Here is a 22,804-nt window from a genome sequence, read left to right as displayed (position 1 = left end):
CTCTTTCACTCAGCCACATGGCATCGTATGCTTCTCGCGTGGCACCCCAGGCTCTTTCACTCAGCCACATGGCATCGTATGCCTCTCGCTTGGCACCCCAGGCTCTTTCACTCAGCCACATGGCATCGTATGCCTCTCGCTTGGCACCCCAGGCTCTTTCACTCAGCCACATGGCATAATATGCCTCTCGCTTGTCACCCCAGGCTCTTTCACTCAGCCACATGGCATCGTATGCCTCTCGCTTGGCACCCCAGGCTCTTTCACTCAGCCACATGGCATCGTATGCCTCTCGCTTTTCACCCCAGGCTCTTTCACTCAGCCACATGGCATCGTATGCCTCTTGCTTGGCACCCCAGGCTCTTTCACTCAGCCACATGGCATCGTATGCCTCTCGCTTGGCACCCCAGGCTCTTTCACTCAGCCACATGGCATCGTATGCCTCTCGCGTGGCACCCCAGGCTCTTTCACTCAGCCACATGGCATCGTATGCCTCTCGCTTGGCACCCCAGGCTCTTTCACTCAGCCACATGGCATCGTTTGCCTCTCGCTTACATGGCATCGTTTGCCTCTCGCTTGGCACCCCAGGCTCTTTCACTCAGCCACATGGCATCGTATGCCTCTCGCTTGGCACCCCGCTTGGCACCCCAGACTCTTTTTAATGTGTTTATTCTTTACATAGTCGAGCTAGTTCTGGCAGAGCGGTAAATAAATCTTCAGCTAGACTTTATGAAAGCGGTAGCAGCAGAGCTCTCGTGCTGTCCCATGTCAGGGGTGTGTAGCCATCCAGTACTGTTTTTCCCCTTTGCACTCGGGACTGGTACTTGCCATATAAGCCAAAAAATGAGCTGGGAAACGCTTGGGTTGCTATAGAACATTATCAGTGTTTTGGAGAACATGCGTTTTACTGATTGGTTCGCTCCATCTGCATTCTGGAGATCCAAGCCCTGTCCCCAACGGTCACCACTAGGCCTATTTGTGAAATCTTGGGAAAAGCAGTGCCGTAGCAAAAGTGAACACTGACAGTTCTTTGGGAGACTTTGGAAGCCAATACATGAACATGTGGTCTGTGCCAGTGCTTACATTGGGGTTCATTACAAGTTTGGCAAGTCCCCCGAGACACCACCAAACTGTACTACTGTTGCTGGCACTTAGTCCAGCGATATTACAGCCAGATTACAAGTGGTGGTTGGCAGTGTTAGTCCCCATTAATTGGACTACATGGGATAATTCAGCCCAAAAAATATCGGAAATCTGGCAGATGTACCTCCAGCTCATAGCTGGACGTGAATCCCCCCACTTTCCGCCACAATTATAGTTGGGAAGTGCGGTAATGCATCGGTATATGGTAATACTGCCGCATTTTACACGCAACGCCCAACTTGTAATGAGCCCCATTGACTGGTGAAGTATTCAGCCATTCTTTACTTTTTGAACTTCCTGTCTCATTAATGGCAAAAGTAAATCTACAATAAAACAATAGCGAAAACCAGGAATAAATTGTGGTTAGTTTTAAATTATTACAACCTTACATAAAGGAGACAATGGGCCTCATTACGAGTTTGGAGGTATCCATGCCATTTTTACCGGCATGGCTACCCCCAAACTCGGGTCCGGGTCCCGAAAAATGGGAATTACCGGGCCATTTCGACCTTTGCGGGCCCGGTAATTCCCATTCGCGGGACCTGGACCCGGTACGTCCCCATTCCCATTTGAGCCCCTATAGGGATCAATGGGTATGGGGAGGATGGTAGCAGAGGTACCATTAATAACGGTACCGCTGCTACAATCCTAATCTGCTGTTCTTTCGTTCTCTGTGTAAATCTCACACTGACACCGCAGAACACCACCGCATTTGTTAAAAGGAACAGTTAACCTTTAGTGGCGGGGTCAGCTTTTCGTGCCGGGGGAGACAGGGCGGTGGCAAGCTCCTGAAGGGATTTTATAGGTGGTGAATGTTCTCAGTGAAGGGTCCCAAGTGTTTCACCGTGCTAGCGTGAATGACCAAGCATAGTGAGGGAGCCCTAAATAATTAAGGAGTGTTTGGGGGGTTACCCCCTGAGAATGTTTTCTTTAATAATGTGCTGAAATTATGCATTTTGCAGCACTATATTTTAGAAAAATTTGATGAAAAGTCATACTCATACAATTTATAATTGGTTTTCAACTAAAACAACAAAAATATTCAGTACAATTCATGATTCATGGGCAGTCATGCCTGGTGAATATTTTGCATGTAGGGTCCTAAATATTTCCTCAAATTGGCGCGAGCGAGTGAGTGTAGCGAGAGAGCACAGAATAAATAAATGGGGAATTTCTTTTTTAATAATGTGCTAAAATTCTGCGTTTTGAAGCACAATTTTTGACAAACAGATGATTCACATGAAAAAATCCAGGAAATGCCATGCCAACAACAGTACACTAAATAGGAGCATGTTCTATTATTGTCTGGCTGCAGCCACGACCTATCTATGCCAGTAATGGTCAATTTAAATCACCCTCATGAGGCTGCTACCACAACCTATCTATGCCAGTAGGAGTCACTTTACCTAGTGGGTTAAATTGTTGCATTATACAGTACACTTTTTGTGGAAAAACTGGGTAAAAAGCCAAACAGTTTGCAATTGGTTTTGTAGGGTATCTTCAAAATGAGAATTCACAGAGCACAGGAACATTTCCCAAAACCCACAATATATGCCAGCATAGAACATTTTCACATTGGATGTGCCCATACATTTCCATGCTGAATGCACCAGTATTTGCCATAATTCCTATGTAAGAACATACTCATGTGTGCTTTGCACAGAATGCCAGTAATGATAAGAAAACATGTTCACACTGGCTCTGCTAATGTATGGCAGTATCCCTACAAATTAACAGACTCGTGTTGGCTTTGCCTGTAAAACAATACCATGTCACAATGAGCAAATATGTCCAAACTGGCTGCACAATGCATTACAGTCTAGACATGTACTAACACTTATCATATTGCTTTATTCTTGATGCACAGTAAATTATGATCATGCCACAGTAAAATATAGCTACACAGGTTGCACCAAAATGCCAGTATAGCCACGTAATAACACTTAACATGCTTGCTTTATCATAGATGCCCAGAATAAAATGCCATGCCACAGTAAGAAAGAGCTAGACTGGCTGCCCTGAAATCCCAGTCTAGCCAAGTAATAACACTCAACATGCTTGTATTAGCAGATTGCCAATACAAAACATTTCATGCTACAGTAAGAAAGGGCTAGACTGGTTACCTCTAAATGCCAGCCTAGCCAAGTAATAGCACTTAACAGGCTTGCATTATCATAGATATCCAGTACAAAAAAGGCCATGCTGCAGTAAGAAATGGCTAGACTGGCTGTCTCAGAAATGCCAGTCTAGCCAAGTAATAACACTTAACATGCTTTTTTTATCAGCTGCTCAGTACAAAACATTTCATGCCACAGTGGGAAATGGCTTTTACTGGCTGCCCCAAAATGCCAATCTAGCCACGTAATAACACAACATCCTTTCTTATATCAACCATTGGTTGATAAAAGAGCGGATGATTAATTTTTTACTGGGCATCTAAGATAGATGCCCAGTAAAAAGGGTGCTGTTTACGCACCCCACCCTGGACACCCGATACCCGTCCCAGCATAAACACACACATGATACACATTTGCACACAACATTCACACGTGCACCCATATCTCATACTCTCACTCATTCACACATGTAATCCATAATAAAATAAAATCTTAACTGCACACAACCCAGATCCTCACAGACTCGGATGCTTCCTCCAGCTGCAGCGCTGCTAGAACAGGAACCAGTAAGCATGCTTCCTGGTTCCATGCTTGCAGGAGCCAGAGCACTGATGACGCAGTGCCCCGCTCCTGCCCTGTTTGTGCAGGGAGGTGCAGGTGCACAACACCCCCTTGCACATACAAACATGAGATACCCCAACCTGCATCCCCAAAGGACCATGCAAGACTGGGGAAGCAAAATGCCCAGCCTTGCATAGCCCATTGGGCATGCGTGGCTGAGGTACGAGCTGTCAAAAGGAAAGTGTTTCCCTTTGACAGTTCAAGTGAGCCCACGAGTGCTCCATCATCTACAACATGCTGGGAGTACTCCAGGGATGGCGTGGCTCTGCCATAATGGGTGAGAGTTCTGGTCGAATCCCAGAGGAGGCAGAGGTGCTTGCTCTTGTTCCTTTGCCAAAAGAGGAGAGTTCTGAAGGAATTACCAGAGGATGAGTACCACCTGGAACAAGACTGTAAGCATTTGGAAAAAACTGGAACAATTGAGACAGGAAGCAGACCATTCCTGGAGGCCCTGGAAATGAATGTTAGCCAGGGTGCTTGGAAAGTCCCTCCCATGCCTGAGGGAATTGGAAGGCCAATGCCTGAATTCATCCACCAGGACCCCAATTTAAATGGGAGAGGGACTGGGCCTGTGGCAGGAGGATGAAATGATATCGGCTGCCTGACAAAGACCCTAATCGTTGGGAGGGCAGTGGGCAAGAGATACCCATTACATCTATTGAAAATCTTGAACACAGCAAGGTCTAGGACAGGCCTGTTCATAATCATGAATAAAGGTACGGTCTAGTATAGAACTGTTGAAAATCGTGCATTTTGAACAAAAGAAAGATCTGGGAAAGACCTTTTGGAACTCTGAGCAAACCAAAGACAGAGGAAGTCCCCGAAGAGTGTGATGAGGCTGAGGAAGAGCCTGAAGTTGAAAGAACTATTTGCTTGGAACCATGAGAGATGTCTTGGAAGAACAAGGTGAGAACAGAGAACTAAGATAAAGAGACCAGACTATGAGTAACTGCTACAAGAGTAATCCACAAAAAATAATACCTCTATTGTGTTGCATTAGAATAGAGCCAGACTATGAAGAGTAGGTTTGTGAACATTTGCTTTTGGACAATCCTTTTTATGTTGTTAGCCTAGAGTAGCCAAGAGGCTAAGGACTTGTTAAGAGAAGGGGGCCGTACTTTACCATGCCAGTTCTACATTTGCTTTGTAGAATAGGACAACTAAGGGTAAAAAAAGGATCACAGAAAGGCTTGTACAGATATGTTACTAACTTTAATATTTGTCCCAGAGCCACATAAGTGGGTAGGGACCTGTAGAAAACCCCCTTTCTATTGATCCACCCTATACACTGTTTTCTTTAGAATACCTGACTTCATTAATAAAGACTACTATGTTTGAACCACCAAAAGCAATGACTTGTGTACCATCGGTTGATGTCCCATATATCCTATCCACAAGCCCACTCACCTAGAATTCCATTGATTGAGGACATAGGAGTGGGCTTAGGCGCATGGATGGTGTGGGCCCAGAGGAGCCGACCCTTTCAAAGAAGGCAGGAGTAGGTGGCCAGAAACTGGTGGATGTGAGCATTGCCTTCCTTCTTCTGCCTTCACATGTTGCTTAAGGGCTCTTTCGTGAAAGGAGGTATACTGAACAGTCATTCAAATCGGATGCACCTTCTGCTGGAATAATTTGACTGAATTCTGGCATGCCACAGACATTGCTGTTTTATTTCTTTTTGTTTTCTCTTTAATACCTCTTGTGACTTCAGCCAGACACATAAATAATAATTTGACAAATGGGCACATGGAAGTAGGCATCCTAAAGGTCCAGTGATACCAACCAGTCCTACAGGTCTAGGGCTTATAGGATCTGGGCTAGAGTAACCCTCTTGAATTTGTCCTTGTGTAGGAACAAATTCAGCAGCAGTGGACACAAACCCCATCCTTCTTCGGAACCAGAAAATAGGTGGAATACCTCCCATTGTCTTGTTCCAGCACATGTGAGGAATCTGAGGGCATCCTCACTTCTTACCTCCATATACCCTCCGCCCAGGTGTCCAGGGAAAGGCTGTCACTATCGGATCCTGACCTTGTGAGTGCATATGCTAGGAAGGATCACCTGGGCGGAGGAGAATTGGGGAGCAGGGATAAGGCACCCTTAGGTGAGACACGGTATCCACCAATCCCCTTTCACCATGAGTCTGATGTACCCCAAGCCGTTATAGGCTATTGTCAAGACCGTTCCTATTTATCCCCTAAAACAATCCCCATGAAACACCAGTTTGGTACTGAGACGTGGAAGAGACCAACTAGACGTATACATCCTCTCCTTATTGACACACACACACATACAAACACCAGTAAGGAACTGGGACGAGGAGGAGGCCAGCAAGAGTAATGTAGGCATCCTTAAGCAACAATGGGCGGTCTAGTCCTTTTTGGACCAATCAACTTGGCGAGAGGTTTAAAAGCCAGAAGTACATCGAAAATGGAGTCCGCTGTGGTAGCCGATTCAGCTGTGGCAGCTGTGTCTGCTGTGGAAGCAGTTCTATGGACTTCTGTGAGAGAGCAGACCTCTCCTGGAAGGCAGTTTAGCAGAAAGAGTGCTCAAGAGCCCTTGGAAGATGCAGATTGTATGCAGTGGGAAGAGAGGCTAAATGAAGTTGGAGGCCGGTGGCGGACCATGGAAAGGGAACCGGCATGACCAGGCAAAGCAGCAGTGTGAGGACCAAGCTGCGAGAGAAGCATCAGAGTTGGGAGCAAAACCCTGAGAGCCACTGGAGAGACGGAGCGAAGCGCCGTCGCTGGAACGCCATCAGCTCCGACCATTGAGTCAACCTGGGAAAGGGGACACTGGGACAGCAGGCGAACACACAAAGCATTTAATGAATGCTGATTGGAATGAAAGGAAATACTTTTTGAATACCGAACCGAATGAAAATGAAAGGAAGCACTTTTTGTTAATATCGATCTGATTGAAAGCAAGTTTGCAGAAACTTCCTGATACAAGGAACTCTGTGATTTAAGAAAGCAAGCATTGGCAAACAAGCATTGGCAACAGCCCTATGAGTATAAAGAACTGTATAACTTGAATGAACAAGCATTGGCAAGAGCCAGAAGAGTGTGTGAAAGTGCAACATGTGAATGGTGGCAAAACAAGTAATGATAAAGCGCCATGAGGATGTGAAATGAAAATGCACCACTGTAAAACTGAAGCAGTGGCAATGTGTATATGAAGAAGCAAGTAAGGTGCGTCGGTTGTATGACCTGTAATGGTTGGACCGTGTAGTCCGACAACTGCACCTAAACCGAGTGCACCTATCTATGGAAAATCCAATGAAAACACCCACAAAGATGCTTGTTTTTGATTAGAAAGGAACTCTTATGATCAGAAATTAAGGAACTGAACTACATGAAGCTGATGAAAAGTAACCAAACCAGAAGAGTTGGGAAGTGTCCGAAGGAAAAGTGTTGGTTTGGAAAGAGTGAAAGACTTGGAAGCTTGGGGCAGGGAACCCCTTTTGCATTGAGAACTATTTTGAACTTGGGGAAAGGAAACCCCTAACAAACCAAGAGCTGGAACAAGCTCTGAAATTTTGTTTTAACACTACTTATTTTGAAACTGACATCCCTACACATTGTATACAATTAGATGTGAGGGAAAGTATAGGGTTTGGACACAGACAGACATTTGTTTCAGACTTCCTGGCACAGACTATCCTTAGTTTCATTTAGGTAGGGAAATCCCACCTTAGCGTAGGGTAAGTTAGGCCCTTTTCCAACCCTCCTTTAAATTTAATAAAAGCTTATAGCACGAACATTGTTCAGTTGTCTGTGTCTACTTCATGATGCCTTCACAAATGGTGTCAGGTGTGGGATGCGGCTCAACCGATACAAGTTGAGGAACCCAAAAGTTTGAGAAGTTGAGTCCCAAAGCGCCAGGCTCCTCAGTAGCCACAGAAGGCTCTATTTGGTTTGATATGTGTAGCAGTAGGGAAGTAATCATTCCCCCCGGTGAAAGAAGAATAATACCCACTGATCAGGTTTTGATTCCACCCACATACACCTACATCAGATTGGCTCCCAAGTCGGGGTTAGCATGGAGGTTTGGAATTGATGTGTTAACAGAGGTACAAGTTCTATCGAGCTCTTTGATAGAAGGTGATAGACATCCTCCATCTGTCTAATTTTGTGAACATACCTTTCATCATGCTTTAGCTTGCTTCGACCACCACAAAAGGGAAAAGGCGTTATGAAAATTACTCTGATCATGTCCCAAACTGAGGAATCAAACCCAAGTCACTCCCCATCATTAAGATGTAGCAGACAACCCCAAACATATGTCTGCTTTGGTGACTGTCATTAGTATGGTGAAGCTTGTGTCCTTAGACACAGCAAGTAAGGACAAAACAGCTGCCTGGGCCCAGCGTTCATTCCCGCCCTCTGCCTCATCTCATCATTTTCCCAGTGCTTTTGCTTTGTCCCTCGGCTCTGGTCACATGGTGCAGGGCCCTGCAAATGGGCAGGGTTATTTAGCTGAAGGACGGTATTCAAATAGAAACATACCAACAGAAGATTATCTGTTCTTGCCCCCACACGTGTCATTGTGTGTGCCATTGCAACGTGTTACTTAATAAAAAAGATTCCTACTCAACTCCTCCCCTCTCCTGCACCTCATGTGGGTAGGAACGTAGTTTGGGGCCTCAACTTCAAAAAGGATAATGGTGGTTTGGAAGCCGGCACCCCAACGGCATCGCAGTGGCATCCTCCTGAGCGCAACATGCCGCATCTGTCCACGCCTCACTTCACTAGCTGCTCCTGTGTTCTTGTTTTTGGCATCATAATGCAGGGAATGCAACCACCTCCTGCAGGTCTAGAGTCTCTGGGCATTCCAATGATAACTGGGGAGCAGGGGATGCCAGAGTTTGTCCCATATCTGGAGGTCATTGACAGTTTGGTGGTCATGCTCAGCAAAACATGCCACTCCTGCTAACTTCCTTGGGTACTGAAGGCGTCCACCAAGGACTGGCAGTGGGGAATCAGAGACAGGTCCCTGGGAAGTGGAGGAAGAGTAGCAGTCCAGCCAGAAAGAATCTAATTGTAAAAGTATATTTTGCATGAATACCGTCTGATAGTAAACACTGGCCTAAGCACATTCGTATCGCACTGTAAATCGCATTTGAATGAACATGAAATAGGCTGACTACGCCGCCATTTTAAGTTATCCACCATTTTGATTAACTCCTGCTTTCTGTCCCATGTTAGAATTTGTGTTTTCGGCTCCAGCAGAGCAAAATGAACTTTGAACTGTGTCAACGTAGATAAACATGCTGAAGTTGCTAAGGTGGATTGTTTGTCCTGCCCTAAGGAAACCTTGGAGTTAACAAGAGCCGTGCTAATCAGTAATTTAGATGCCATCTGTACCAACAGTGTCTTCCCCGTTCAAATAACAAAACAGAATGATGAATAGCTGAACATGTGCTTTTGCAGAAATCTTTGTTTTCGCTTCTTGAAACTAAGCTGACTTTAAACTTAAGAATAGATGGTAGACAAATCTAAGCAAATGAAATAAGGACTGTCACCTTTGTGTCCAATGGTTGAAAAACATATGAAGTGTTTAACAGACAACAACCAGCTATTCAAGAATGTTTTAACATGTATTAGTTATGTGGAACGGCTATGTACCCTAGGTAAATGTGTTACACGAAGAGGGGCTGGACAATGTTTCAGGGATTGTGAGAAAAATGTATAAATACTCATGTTTTTGAAATGTCCAGCACTCTCTCATCTCAGGGTGTATGCTTGCACACATTGTGGGGTGTTTAGAGGCAAACAGCTGTTCTGCTAACATAAAGTCTACTTGTACCTTAGTCCTCTTGGCTGACGTATTTCTATTATGTGGTATTAAGCCTCGATATTCTTTTAATCTGTCATAATGGCTCCCTAGATCTTGGAATCCTGGTGCAGGCACTATCTAGCCCCAACCTTTGCCACCGCACACGCTCATAATTGCGGGCCTTGAGACCTGAAGAAGGGGTTTCACCAGAATTGAGGACATCCAAGAAGAAGACATAGAGAAGACGTCCCTAGTGAAAATGTGTGGAGTCCCTTAAACCCCCAAGACTGTAATGCTTTGAGCACTAAACCCCTACCCAATAGGACAGAGACTCATGTGCGAGTACAGGAGAAGCAACACTGTTGTTTCATTTGACCTCTAGTTTGACCCTCTTTGTAGACCAATACATGCATCTTCTGACCTTGTATTCTGTGTCCATCTCGCATTGATCCTACTAGGCCTTCGGATGGTACATACCTGTTTCCTTTGCATTACATGTCTGGGAGAGACTTTCTGTGCCAGGGTGGGATGGAGACGGAACAAAGGGGGATGTGAGTCTCTGACTTTCCTGTCTTCAACCCCCTACATATCCCAAAAAGTCTGTGATTCCAACCCCCTTCCAGATCTTCATGCACTCTGATTCCAATCTCTCAGAACCCACCCACCCCCACTCCATATTGACTCCTTAAACTGCAATGAGAGGGTTCATTACCTACTGAGTAGCCGCCCCCTTGGGTTCTACGTTATTTTGCCGCAGGATTTTTCGTCGCGGGACTTTTCGTCGCCATTTTTTTATCGAAAAAAACTCATCAGTTTTTTTTGTTTTTTTGGGGGGTTACCCCCACAAACCCCCCTTTATTTTTATTTGTTTAATTATTCCCTTTCACCCACAAATATTTATTTCATTTTTAAACCTTCCCCAAAAAAAACGATGATTTTTTTTTGATACAAAAACGGCGATGAAAAGTCCAGCGACGAAAAATCCTGTGGCAAAAGAACTGTATACCCCACCTTGGCCCCTGTGGGTGGCTGTCAGGAAAGGAAGAAGGCGATGGATATGGCAGGGGAAATGTGCACAAAATACACAGTAAACAACCTTGAATATAACAACGTGCATTCAATACCCAAGACTCGTGTATACCACTATATGAAAAGGAATGTAGGGTAAGCACTTAGAACCTCCTTATGACTGAAAGGAAAGTCGGCAAACTCCTTACCCACTATGCTATTACAGATACTGACAGCGCTAAGCCCACGTAGAGGGCAAGCAGGGACAGAATCTGTAAGCTGACACTCTAGACGGTACTGAATAAAGAATTTGGAAACAGTACTCACAAGGACCGGAATGACCACATGAATGCCAGTACTCACGAAGACCGGAAAGACCACTTGGATGTCCGTATTCACGAGGACCAGAAAGACCACTCAAAAGTCAGTACTAACCCACAACCCTGTAAATCAAACAAGAACCCAGAAGGCAGTAAAGGCAAAGAGTGAGGATGACTAAATACCTAAGCCCAAGTCAAGAGGCAAGAAGGAATAGTACAGTGTGGAAAACAAAAGATAATCACACAGGAGCTAGTTACAACAGCTTCCCACACCTAATAATAAAATAGGAAATAAATGTAAAAGTGTAAAGGAAAACATGGCATGGATCCCAATAGAAGGCAAGGATCAGGAGCAGTGAAAACGATATCAAAAGGGAAACTTTCCCACCCATCCAAGGTGAAAAGGCAGGAAACTAAACCTGTAAAGGAAAGATTAATGCAACAAGTCTTTCAGTAGCAAAGGACAATTTCTAGGAAACAGTGAACACAGGCAATTGGGCTACAGCAAAAGGAAAGCTCAGAGAAAGGCTGCCTGCAGACAGAGAAAGGGAGAAAGGGATTTCCAAAAGGCAGAAATCAATTAGGCATACAAATACGAATTCCAGGACAAGGAACAAGAAACACTAACTAGAAACTGGGCACAAAAACTAGGAACCAGGAACAAGAGACCAGTCAAGACAGGAACGCTGCAACAATGACCAGCGCTGGACTGAAGCAAACTGAGGCTTTTAAAGCTGCTTAACGAGCACACCCCTCAGGCGTGTCGCCTGCTGCACCAGCAGCCACAGGTGTTGCCTATCCTCCACCCAGCCTTGTCCTGCAAGGGAGGAGGTGAGGCAGTGAGCCAGGCATTCTGGGAAGCATAGTCATTTGATTAAAGTAGCAGTAGCATGCTGGCTGCCAAAAACCTGGAATGGATCCGGAAGGGAAGTAATTTGGGAAATAAGGTTTTAGCGCTCCCAATTCATCAGGACACTGTAGCATAAGGTTCGGAGGAAATGTCCAGTAGGGAAGAAACCCCAAAACATGCCCCCAAGTGGCGGGAACGGGAGCGAAGGGAGCGAGCCGTGACAGTGGCAGAGTGCAGTGGCATCATGGATGGATGCTGCAGATTCCATCCATGATGCCACTGCTCACTCATCAGGGGTAGTGCCACAGGGATAATGGGTTGGAGCCTGCACCTCCCTTTCTTGCATTGATGGCATCCAGGGCATTAGGGCGGGCACAATATGGCCAGAGACACGCAGAGGCAAGGCATGCAACACCTGAACAAGCACACATGAGAAAGTAATCTGCAACAAAGCAAACCACCTGCCAACTAAGTGCTGGAAAGTGCCTGATATGATATAATCTGGCATTTATAACGCACCTATACACAGTGGCACAGCTATGAAGTATACACACCACTTTTAATGGGACGTGGTTTTTGACCAGGCAGATGTTGACGGGATGACTTGTTGGTCTGTAAGTACCCGTGTGGATGGTCTGACATTGGTGTAGGCGGGCCCCTACATCCTTCTCTTACGTCTTGCAAGTAAGACCCTCTCATAAAGGATCAGCTTTGGTCTCCTTTCCCCAACAAAACAAAAGCATTAGCTGAGCTACATGGAAGTGGCTACGGCTGGCTGCATTGTGTTGGAAAGTTGGGTGGGCCTTTTTATCCTTTTACGGTTGATGGGCTGTACCCGTGTGTCATTTGGCTTCACCAGGTATCATAGCCATCAAGGTTTAGCAGGAAGTAAATGTGGGCTATTTCTAGTGATGTCTGGACAGTTTATGGACTCAGAATTGTGTAGTACGCACCGCATACAGTATTTCCCACTTTTTCCGTATCTGGTATTTATCGCATGCAGTATTAGCCAAATACTGAGTACATTGATTTGACTCACTCCACGACCAGTATTTCCACACATGGTAACATAGTCTAGACGGTGTGGTCAGCAACCAATTGCGCTAATTTCAAATAGCGCCTGTTCTACCACTCCTGCACGATGCACAGTGAGGCCACAAGTCTTCATGGACACCATATTTTTAAACCTGGGCTGTTCTAGGCATCAGTTTCCACTCAAGGTAGTCCTCCATGCTGCAGCTCACCTCATCACAGACACTCTTGACTATGAGCCCATGCCTCCCACACTGCTGCTCTTTACGACTGTCCCACTCTCAGCCAATGCTGCAACTCTTTACTGTGCAAGATCCCAAAGAACCTCAAGGAAGATTTCTCCAACGTTGCTATAGGGCTATGACCCTCTCTTTCTCTCCAACAAACTCTAAACCTTTCTCTCCAAGTGACGTCTCTTCAGCCCCCAGCCCCCATCGCCTCCAGCTTGCTGATGCAACAGCCTTCTTAAGGCAACACGGGCCGACTGCACTCGCAGTTGCCACCTTATAAAACTGCAATGATGTCATGGAAAACCAAGCATAAGTAAAACTAAATAGCTCATTTGACCATACACCTCCCCTTAAAAAAACGCACTTGAGCCCCTTAGCCTCCACAATAATCCAAATTGACACCCTAGATTTTTGGGCAAGTTAATGCAGTGAGCTGCTGGCCATCAGCTAAATTGACATATTTTAGATTGGGACCACCTGCTGCCTTAGAACCTGTTGCAGCATGGAAACTATTGGTCTTGCTGCCCTTTGGTTATATTAGATCCCTCGGCCAGTGCAAGATGGATCACAGCAACCATCCCAAAGAACGCTTATAAAACTGGAATAAACGTTATGCCAATTGTCACAGTTTAAGCCATCTATCAAAAAAGACCTGCGGATACGGGATAAGGAACGGCTGGTGGTGAAGCCTGCGACAAAATCCAATAGTGGACAATTCTTAGAGTGCAACTTGTTGGGACTTGGGCGTATCCGCATAGCTATATCGCACGCAGATAGATGGCCATTACGTGTAAAACCACATTAACGGTGGAAATTCTGGGAGCAAGAATAGACATACCAGGAAATGAAAGATATTGTGGGTTATGTGCTGAGTCAGTACTGGAATCAGCAAAACATGTAATCATGCAAGTTTGCAGTTGCCAGGAAGAAGCTTTTTAACACAATGTAATAATTAGATGGGTGCTTTGTGTATGCAGGAGTTATGGAGAAGGTTTTAAAGTGGTAATGATATTAATTTGATGTTTTACGTTGTTAAACTATCATTTTATTGAAGATATTTTTAACAATTTGTCTAGTCACCAGTCATATGGAAATTATATATTTTTTATAATTATGATTGTATGTAGGGATTAATGCACATAAGGCTGTTTTATAGCTGCCATGTGTACGTTAAAACATAAAATAAATAAATAAAATAAAAAGAATGAAATGCATTTTATTTAATCTAGATGGGATTTAATCCATGATTTTGCTATTTTTGCAACTACGCAGAACATCTATGGAAACAACCAAGGGTAACCAAGGGTAAGAGGCCCAAGTATGGAGAATGCCTAAAAATATGAATGATACCGGTCCGTAATTTAATTATTTTATAACAAATCACTCAATATTAGACAAGTATTTCTTCAGTTGATTGATTTCAAATGGGCTAACACAAGAGTCCAGGGCAATAACTCCACTAAACTTTGCACAAAAAATATGGAACAGTATTTGCCTACAGTCTAGTTGGGGTATAGCCAATAGAATTATGGGATAATTCACTATTTAATTGAGCTCATACAATGACTTGAGCAATATGTATTAACCGACTGATTTATACAATTTACTTATTTCGTTCTCGTGTTATTTTTTGCACATTGGATTACATTGGGGTCATGGTACCCACAATTTTATGTTATCACACATGCACACACGACTACAATGTGTTGGATCAGTGCATGCACCATGGTATTATTTTATTTCTTTGTAATTGATATTATTTGTCTGTAGTGGAATGATTAGATAGGCCCTGATTTGAAAAAGGCACGGTAAGGTGCCGAAACACGTGTCATCACATAGGGCCAGTAATAAAGAATCGTGGATCAGCTTTAAGCCCGCTTTTTTGACTCATTTATCAAGCATCCTGCCATTTATCTCACCACAAATGTTTATGCGGCGCAGCAAGTGGTGTGGAGGAAACACAATTTGCTCATTATATCAATCCTGCAACACCAACATGGCAAGCATGAAGCTGGAGAAAAATCCTGCATTTCAAGGTTGAAGCTATAGATTGGCAGTGCAGGAAAAACAGCAGTAATTCCATTATCGCCCGTAAAAGTGGCGGTGACGGAATTATCACCCATTTTGGAATGAGGCTCTAAGTGCCAATAAAAAGTGCAAAGTATAAAATGACACATCCGCAGTTCTTTCTCAACAGCCATTTTTTCGCAAAGCAGCATATCATATCCAGAAAAATGTAAAATGGAGTCACGTTTCTGAGGTTTGAAGATGGCACAAGCATCCAATAATCTATTACTTAAAGTCTTCAGGGGCTATACATTTGACCCAAACCTTGTCAGGAGTGAGCAGGTATACACGTTCTTCACTCACCATAAGTGACATTCAGGATCAACCTGGGTATTTAATGGTAAAAACTGACACTCTACCTAGCTCGGCTTCTTCTCTATTATTGTAATAATAAAAGTGTGTGATTTTAAGATTGCTTTAGAAGTGCCTCTTGAACCCCATGGATGTGCACAGCACTCCGGCAGACCCAGTAATTAAAAAACAGTTTTCACAAATGTTAGCCAACAGATTTGGAACTCAACCTCACGCCTTAATAAATCACGCAACACACTATGGATCAGCTCTGCCCCTGGATCAACTTTGATGCAAGGGCGCTTTGAAACAGAATTGACTTACTGTACAAGCGCCTAACAAAATGCACAATAAATAAATATATAAATACAATGAGTAGAAATACGCATCAGTTTTCTTAAAGAATCATTCTCAGCCAGTGTCGAAAAGTCCTTACAGCCAGTTCCCCAAAGTCCAGTGGCACAGATGACCAAGTCAACCCGTGTGTCTCGATGGGCAGACACAGTGAGGTGTCGTTCGCCAAAGGAAACATTGCTGTGCTGGTTTCCTCCAGGCCGATCCGGGTTTTTTCAAAGTATTTTGGCCAATTTAGGACACTAGAGAAGGTCATGGTAAGGTAATTGTAGGTAGTTACCCAGTCCACTTTCTGTTTGTAACAGAACAAATCACAAGAGGGAATAATTTAAAACCTACCGTCATGACTCTGGATATGGTAATATTCCCTGTCAGAGCTGATGAGGTCTTGAAGAGCGTGAGGTGCGCGGGCAATGATCACTGCATCACTAGATACAGGGGAAGGGGAAAAGGGTGGCCCGGTGCATAAGGGTCCACTTTAAGATCTTATGCAGAGGCGCCACCTCCAAGGAGTCAAGGGATGGCTGGCCGACCATTTCTGGAAGTTTCTTTTCCTTCCCTCATCTCGTATTAGCATGGACTCTTTAAGACTTGTCCTGGCCATTGACATTGGCTCTCTCTTGCCACCCCAGTTATCTTCCTAGGCTTCTGCCTTGACTCCCACTTGTCTATGTTACATATTCCATCTCAGACCTTTGCCTGCTGGTCCAGGAGGGAAGTCAAACTTGGTTGGTGGGGCAAAAATCTTCTCTCCTCTCCTGAAGGATGTGTCTTACACTAGTGCCAGGCTATTATGAAAGCATGCACATTCGACCAGATTACTCCTCCAGACCCTACCCTGTCTACGCCTCTGATGCGGGGGAGACCCCCACAACCTCCCCATCCCCCCTACATTATATATTACCCCTCACCCACATATAATTGCAGCGAAATCCTCCCAAATAAACTCTGTCCTTTTCGGATGGAGCATCTTCGGGGTCGCGGTGCTTGTATGATCCAGTTGACTTGCCCACGTGATGGTGGGTGCATGTTGGCAATGAGACCAGGCTGGCTCAGAAGTTGAAGATCTCAGGAGATGCATGGGGGGAGGTTTCAAGGGGGTTCAGCGATCATTATTAACTGGGATGGCAGGTGCCACTCTTCAAAAAGCCGGGGGGCCGCTCTCCTGCTACTTATTTCTGCTTAATTCCCTTTTAGGAATGGCTTTAATCTTCAATTCCTCGGGCTCTGATGTCTCCATTTCCTATGCTTTCAAGTTAAGAGCATTACATTTCATTATTTATTTTTGTTCAAATGATATATTGTACTATCCCAAGGTTATCCTTTAATTTATTTTTAAAACATATTTTTTATTAGCATTTAGTTTATTTCAACCTTTTTGCCATCCATTACATTCCTTATGCGAGGATCATATAAAAGGAAGGAAAAGCAACAGAAAGTAGAGGGGAGAAGTGCCCAATCAGAAGAAGAAGAAAAAAGAAAAGCGAGGTTACTTCATCAGTCCATATTGGGAGTATGAAATCCCTCTCCAAAACAATATCCTCTCATCCAGCACGATATTGGTTAGTCCACGAGAAGATATAATCGAGTCGATTCCAAAAGGGATAGGGTCCGATTTCATATTTCGAGTGTTCCTCTACCCTGTGTGAAACATCCATTCCCATGCTTGTACTGTTGAACTAAAAAATGAAAAGTAAAATAAAATACTGAAGACAATGTGGTTGCCCATCACTTCCAAATGGCCCCATGACACCTACAGCCATTCGTGGCTTTGAACTACAAGTCCCAGCATTCAACATGCACAGCTACGACTACATGAAAGCGTTGCACGCGTTATGGACCCCTTTGGAAGCTATTGTCATTCCCCCCCACCTTTGCAAATCTATAGTGAAGATATAGAAATCATTCCCCTGATACAATCATATTATAACTCCATGAGCCTGGTTGGGTTTGTTTCGTATTTGCACGTCCTCATTCGTCAGACCTATGCACACCATAGTTTGCCTCTCAAGGCTAGGTCCATGCTTCACAAGTAACCCGAAATAATAAAGTAAAAAGCCTGAAAAATACCCATCTGGAGATATGGAAGCCCCCCTATGTATTTGCTCATTAGGTTTCAACTCGAGGAGAGATTTGGGAGGTCGGAGCGATTCATCGTATGAGGGTTCAGGACAGTGTGAACGTTCCAGACGCCTGGCCACCCCAGAAGGGTTCCCTGATTCATGGAACTGTGCAAAGTGTCTTTTTGTAGTGCAAAGTTAATTTTGTACTGCAAAAATTACTTTGCACGGCAAAAATGCATTTTGCACAGTTCCATGAATCAGGGTTTGTGTGCAAAGTCACTTTTCAGCAGTGCAAAGTCTCCGGCCCCTTAAGGGTAAACATGTATTGCTTTCCCCGATAATGTCAGAAAGCGTTGGCTTTACCTCCCTTCTGCCATCTTGGCCTTGCCCTGCAAGCACTGCGTCAATCTTCCATTAACCCCTCCACCTGCCAACCGGCCCCTTGCCTCATCCCCCCCTTCTCACGGTCACACACACGCGCAAAGGGGGGGGGGGGGGTCGGGCATCTGAAGGAGCGCATCTAAGATGCGTAGCATGAACGCAAAAACGCATTTTTACACTTCCTCCACCAACGTGGATTTATGCGAGTAAATACATATTCAACTGCCAGGATCACGCACAACATTTGAGTGTATGAACTGGCTGGCTCTGGGCCCGCTGCCTCCCCCGCCTTCACCTCCCCAGCCCCCATTCGCTTCTCTCTTTGCGAATTCCTGCCTGTGTATTTCTGTGTTTGTGGGCAGAAGCCCATTTCTCTTTCAAAAAGTGGACGCACCATTTTGGACAGGAATGCTTTGATACTGTGTGAAAAGGCGTGAACACCACCAGCAGTACTATGGCAATTTAGGGCCGCAATACACATTTGGTGGTAGGTCTGCCGTAAATTGGCCGAGATACCGCCAAACAGGTGTACCATTACCGCCAGTTGGTGCAGCGGGATTACCGCTGGGTTACAAGTGGTGGTCCCCATTTAGGACTCCATGGGGATTTCGGCGGAATTCCCATTAGCTGGAATTCCGCGAATAAGGGCGTTTTTGGTGGTAATGTGGCAGAATTGGCTCAGGCATTTTGAAGGAGGTTTTTTCTCCACCTTGCCTCCAAACCCATATTTTGGCGTGTACGGCAATGCAGCGTTAATGCAGTGGTAACTCTTTAACACTGCATTACCACCGTTTTTGACCACTGCACTGAATTCACAATGAGGCTCTTAGTGCTGATCCAGCAGAGGTTGAGCACCCTGCTTTTGTTTGGGGAGGTGGCAATCAAACTTTTGCCAACTCTGACTTCAGGATTATTGTGCCCTCTGCTGAGATGGCCGAAGCGTTGGTGTATGTTCCTTGCCCCGATGGTCAGTCACAAAGAGGCTCTGTGCTTCTGCGGACTGCCAGGACCCACGCTGAGAAAAGGGCTACTTCTTGAATTCAGCAGAGCAAGCATTCGCAGCCTTGGAGACAACCTTCTGGAGTCATTCCTGGGCAGTGACAGCATGACCTCACAGCGCGACAGTCTTATCTCTGGAATGCGGGCATGGACACTGGGCACCCACTAGTGTGCTACAGACCTTGAACTGTGAGATATTGTTTCAGCTTTTAAGGGAGAATCTGCCAAACTCCGAGTCACAAAAGTTATTCCCCTTTGGAGTGAATAACCAGTGCGAAAGTTGAGTAGCGTTTTGATTGGCTGCCTCTGCTGGAATTCTGACTCATGCCTACTTTGTGCCAGTCCGCACTATGTTTTGCCCATTTATGAAACGTGCAGCGCGATGGTCATTTTCTCTTGATGGCTTATCGGTAGGACCCTCATCTTAATTTAGCCTTAACGATCAGGGGATAAAGACCCGCCACTTTCGCATCGGGCCATAAATTGGAGTGAGGTCATTATCCCAAGTGAAAATGACCCCTCTGAGGTCTATTAGCACATAGTGGTAGTGGCACTACATTGGAGTTTTGGTGGTGAAGTAAAACATGTTACTTTAATAGTGAGTAAAGTAAGTAAGCAAATCGAGTTAGTAAATTAAATGTGATTTTATTCTATAGTGTTTAAATAGTAAGGGTGGCTTTAGCGTTTAAATTGCAAAGTTGGTTGAACTGAAACAGGTTTAAAATGAGCATACAATAGGTGTCATGTACAAGTAAATTGTTTGTTTAAAAGCTAGTCAACACTTTTGCCATGCTTTAGCCTTTTCTTTTGTGTGTTAAATAGGATGTTGCAGCAGAAAAAGGTACTCCCAGAGAGGAAGGGTCTTGTTGAAAAAACCTTGCCTGGAAACTGCATTTTTGTTTCCCTATCTGCTTTTGAAGAAAGAATGTTCAAAATGTAGTCGATATCAGTAGTTATTGACTGCAATCTAAACATTTTGAATGGCTGAGAGGAGGGGAGCAACAAGAGCTTGGCGTCCATAAAGTTAGCCTTGTGGGTTCAGTGTAGATGTGCATTGGCCGGGATTGAGTGTGTCAGCTGCTGTTAGAGGTATAGAGTTGTATTGTTTGTAGTCTAGGGAGAGGTGGCTGGTTTGTATGTGTATGTGGTAAGTATGGTGAGGCGATTGAGAGATAGTCGCTAGACTAGTGTTTGGTTCAGCAGGAATTCTGCATCACGTTTCAGGCTCATGGCATGACTAATGATTGTGTTTTGACAAACCTCTTGTATGGTTTTACAGTTGTAGTGGGTTATTGTCATTGGCTGTCTTTGGGTGTTAAAGGAAAGGTGTGGTGCGTTTGTTTGTCTTAGAAATGTACCAGTGCACATATACTGAGGCCATATGCCCTCGGCGGCGGGCCAGCCCTGTAGGTAACGCTGCCTCCCAAGTTAGGGGCCCGAGTGCAGTGAGGGTCCTTTAATGATTATGATAATGATGTGTTATTTATATGGCGCCTTTATCCAAAGCACTTTACAGAGAACATATTTACATACAATATGACCCAACCGAAAATGGTACTTATCTTTATCGAGGTTGGCAGTGCCGTTTCCGAAAGGGTTGGCACACCGCAGAGCAGCATATCACCATTAGCACCCATGTAGTTCCCTACACAGGTTTTAATGGTGTCTTTTTTTTTTAAAGAAAAGAAAATGAATGTACCCTTGTCTACTGGACCCAAGCTGACAACTGCACTGCACGGTGCCTGGCGCGTAAGAAAGTTGTCTATTTTCCTTTTCTTTAAAAAAAAAAAAAAGACACCATTAGCACCCGTGTAAGAAACTACATGAGCACTAAATGATGAAGGGGGAGCGGGGAAGCGAAGGGGGTGCTAGCCACTCAAGTTTTCTGGAACACAAGCTTGTGCTAGAGAATACAGCCCACGTTACGAGCATCCTGATTGGACAGCATCCCCTCCCAGGGTGCTAGTGGTCAATGATATACTCTCTGAATTGTATGAAATGGTATAAAAACGAAAGGTTGGGAGCCATTGTGATATTTCCTTTGGGCGCGCCACTCCCTCGAATTTGGTAGATTGGGTGCTGCTGTTTCTACTATTTTTTGTGGGTGTTTGATAACCTGCATTGATTATGCGTTGAACAGGCCAGTTTTTAAATAATTTCCCCCGAATTTCAAGAGGTCTTGTAGTGTGAAGATTTCCCTTGGTAGCGTGTTCCAAAGTTTGGCCACCATGATAGAGTTCAGAATTTTCACCTACCTTACGCAAATAAATACAAGCATTATCCATTCCATTCAGGAGACACTAGGCCAGTCCTGATTTTAACTTTGCATTCTGGTCGTTGTAGTCCTGAGTTTATAATGTGGAAATTCAGGACTAAAGTTCCAGAATGCAAATTCTAATCCAGGGCTAGAATAGTGTCTCCTGAATGAAATGGATAATGTTGGCATGTATGAACATGTGTTTAATAGATGAAATCAACAGTTTGCTGAAAATACCATGAGTGTTTCCTTAGACTTTTTTGGTGCTGAGACCTGTTGCTCGGCACTTTCTAAGGCAGTGACATGGGATGATGGCTACTGGGGGTAGCGCTGAATATCTTCTTTAAAGTCCTTTTATCCTTAAATCTAATCTCCCCATTCTACTTACAAAGTCTGAGCTGGGATGAAGAGTCTATGGAGAAAGGCCCCTTTAGGTTCAATAGGGACAAAATCCTTGACTTTGAGTCCAAACGCATAAGTTACTCTGTTTCCACCACATCAGACTCATCATGTTTGTAAGGTAATTGTATGGGAATGATTGGTAGAAAATGTGAACATATGTAAGAGCTGTGATGTTAACAATATATGAAAAAGCCCTCAACGCTGAGTTTTCAGATCCGTCGGTCCTTCATCTTGAGGTGGACTATTCTCAAACTCAAGTAGGCAAATCAGCAACTGTCCCATCCCTCTCATTTTATCTTTAGCTTGTCGTGAGCAAGAGGGCAACTTGGCAAATGGTACAGAGTAAGAGTTCCTTTAGGAAATATATACCCACTGCTTTTATCAGTGTCTAGAATTTTGGGGGCAACCCCTACAAAAGAAGTTTGTAAGGGTAGAATGGGCAGTGTGCAGATACATGGGCTTGTTGTTTCTGCTGACTGTGCATAGTTACTGATTATGTGGCTTACCAGATGTTTTGGACTATAACTCCTGTAGACGAGGAGTCAAGTATCCCTTCTCCAACCACCCCGCCCATATTACCTGTCTATTGGAAACCAGAGTATGAGACATACATGGAGCAGTTGAACAGACAAAGAGCAGAGTATGGACTCTGTGCAGTACCAGTGAAAGTACCAATACCTAAGAAGATCTGGGAAGCAAGGTACCCATTGAGAAAACCGTACCTGCATACAAGAAAATATGAGGGCCATTTAAATGAGATTCCTGAAGAAGCAGAGCAGATAAATGCCAAAGATGAATGGTGACGTCACACAGAATCGAGCTGATGTCTGTGGAAGAGATGCAGAGACCAGAGAACGCAGATATTCTATTAGGCATCAATAAAGTATCGAGGAT

Source organism: Ambystoma mexicanum, chromosome 9 (genome assembly GCF_040938575.1).
Source record: "Ambystoma mexicanum isolate Mex_15411 chromosome 9, UKY_AmexF1_1, whole genome shotgun sequence".
NCBI classification, from domain to species: Eukaryota; Metazoa; Chordata; class Amphibia; order Caudata; family Ambystomatidae; genus Ambystoma; species Ambystoma mexicanum.
This window is presented reverse-complemented; position numbering follows the sequence as displayed.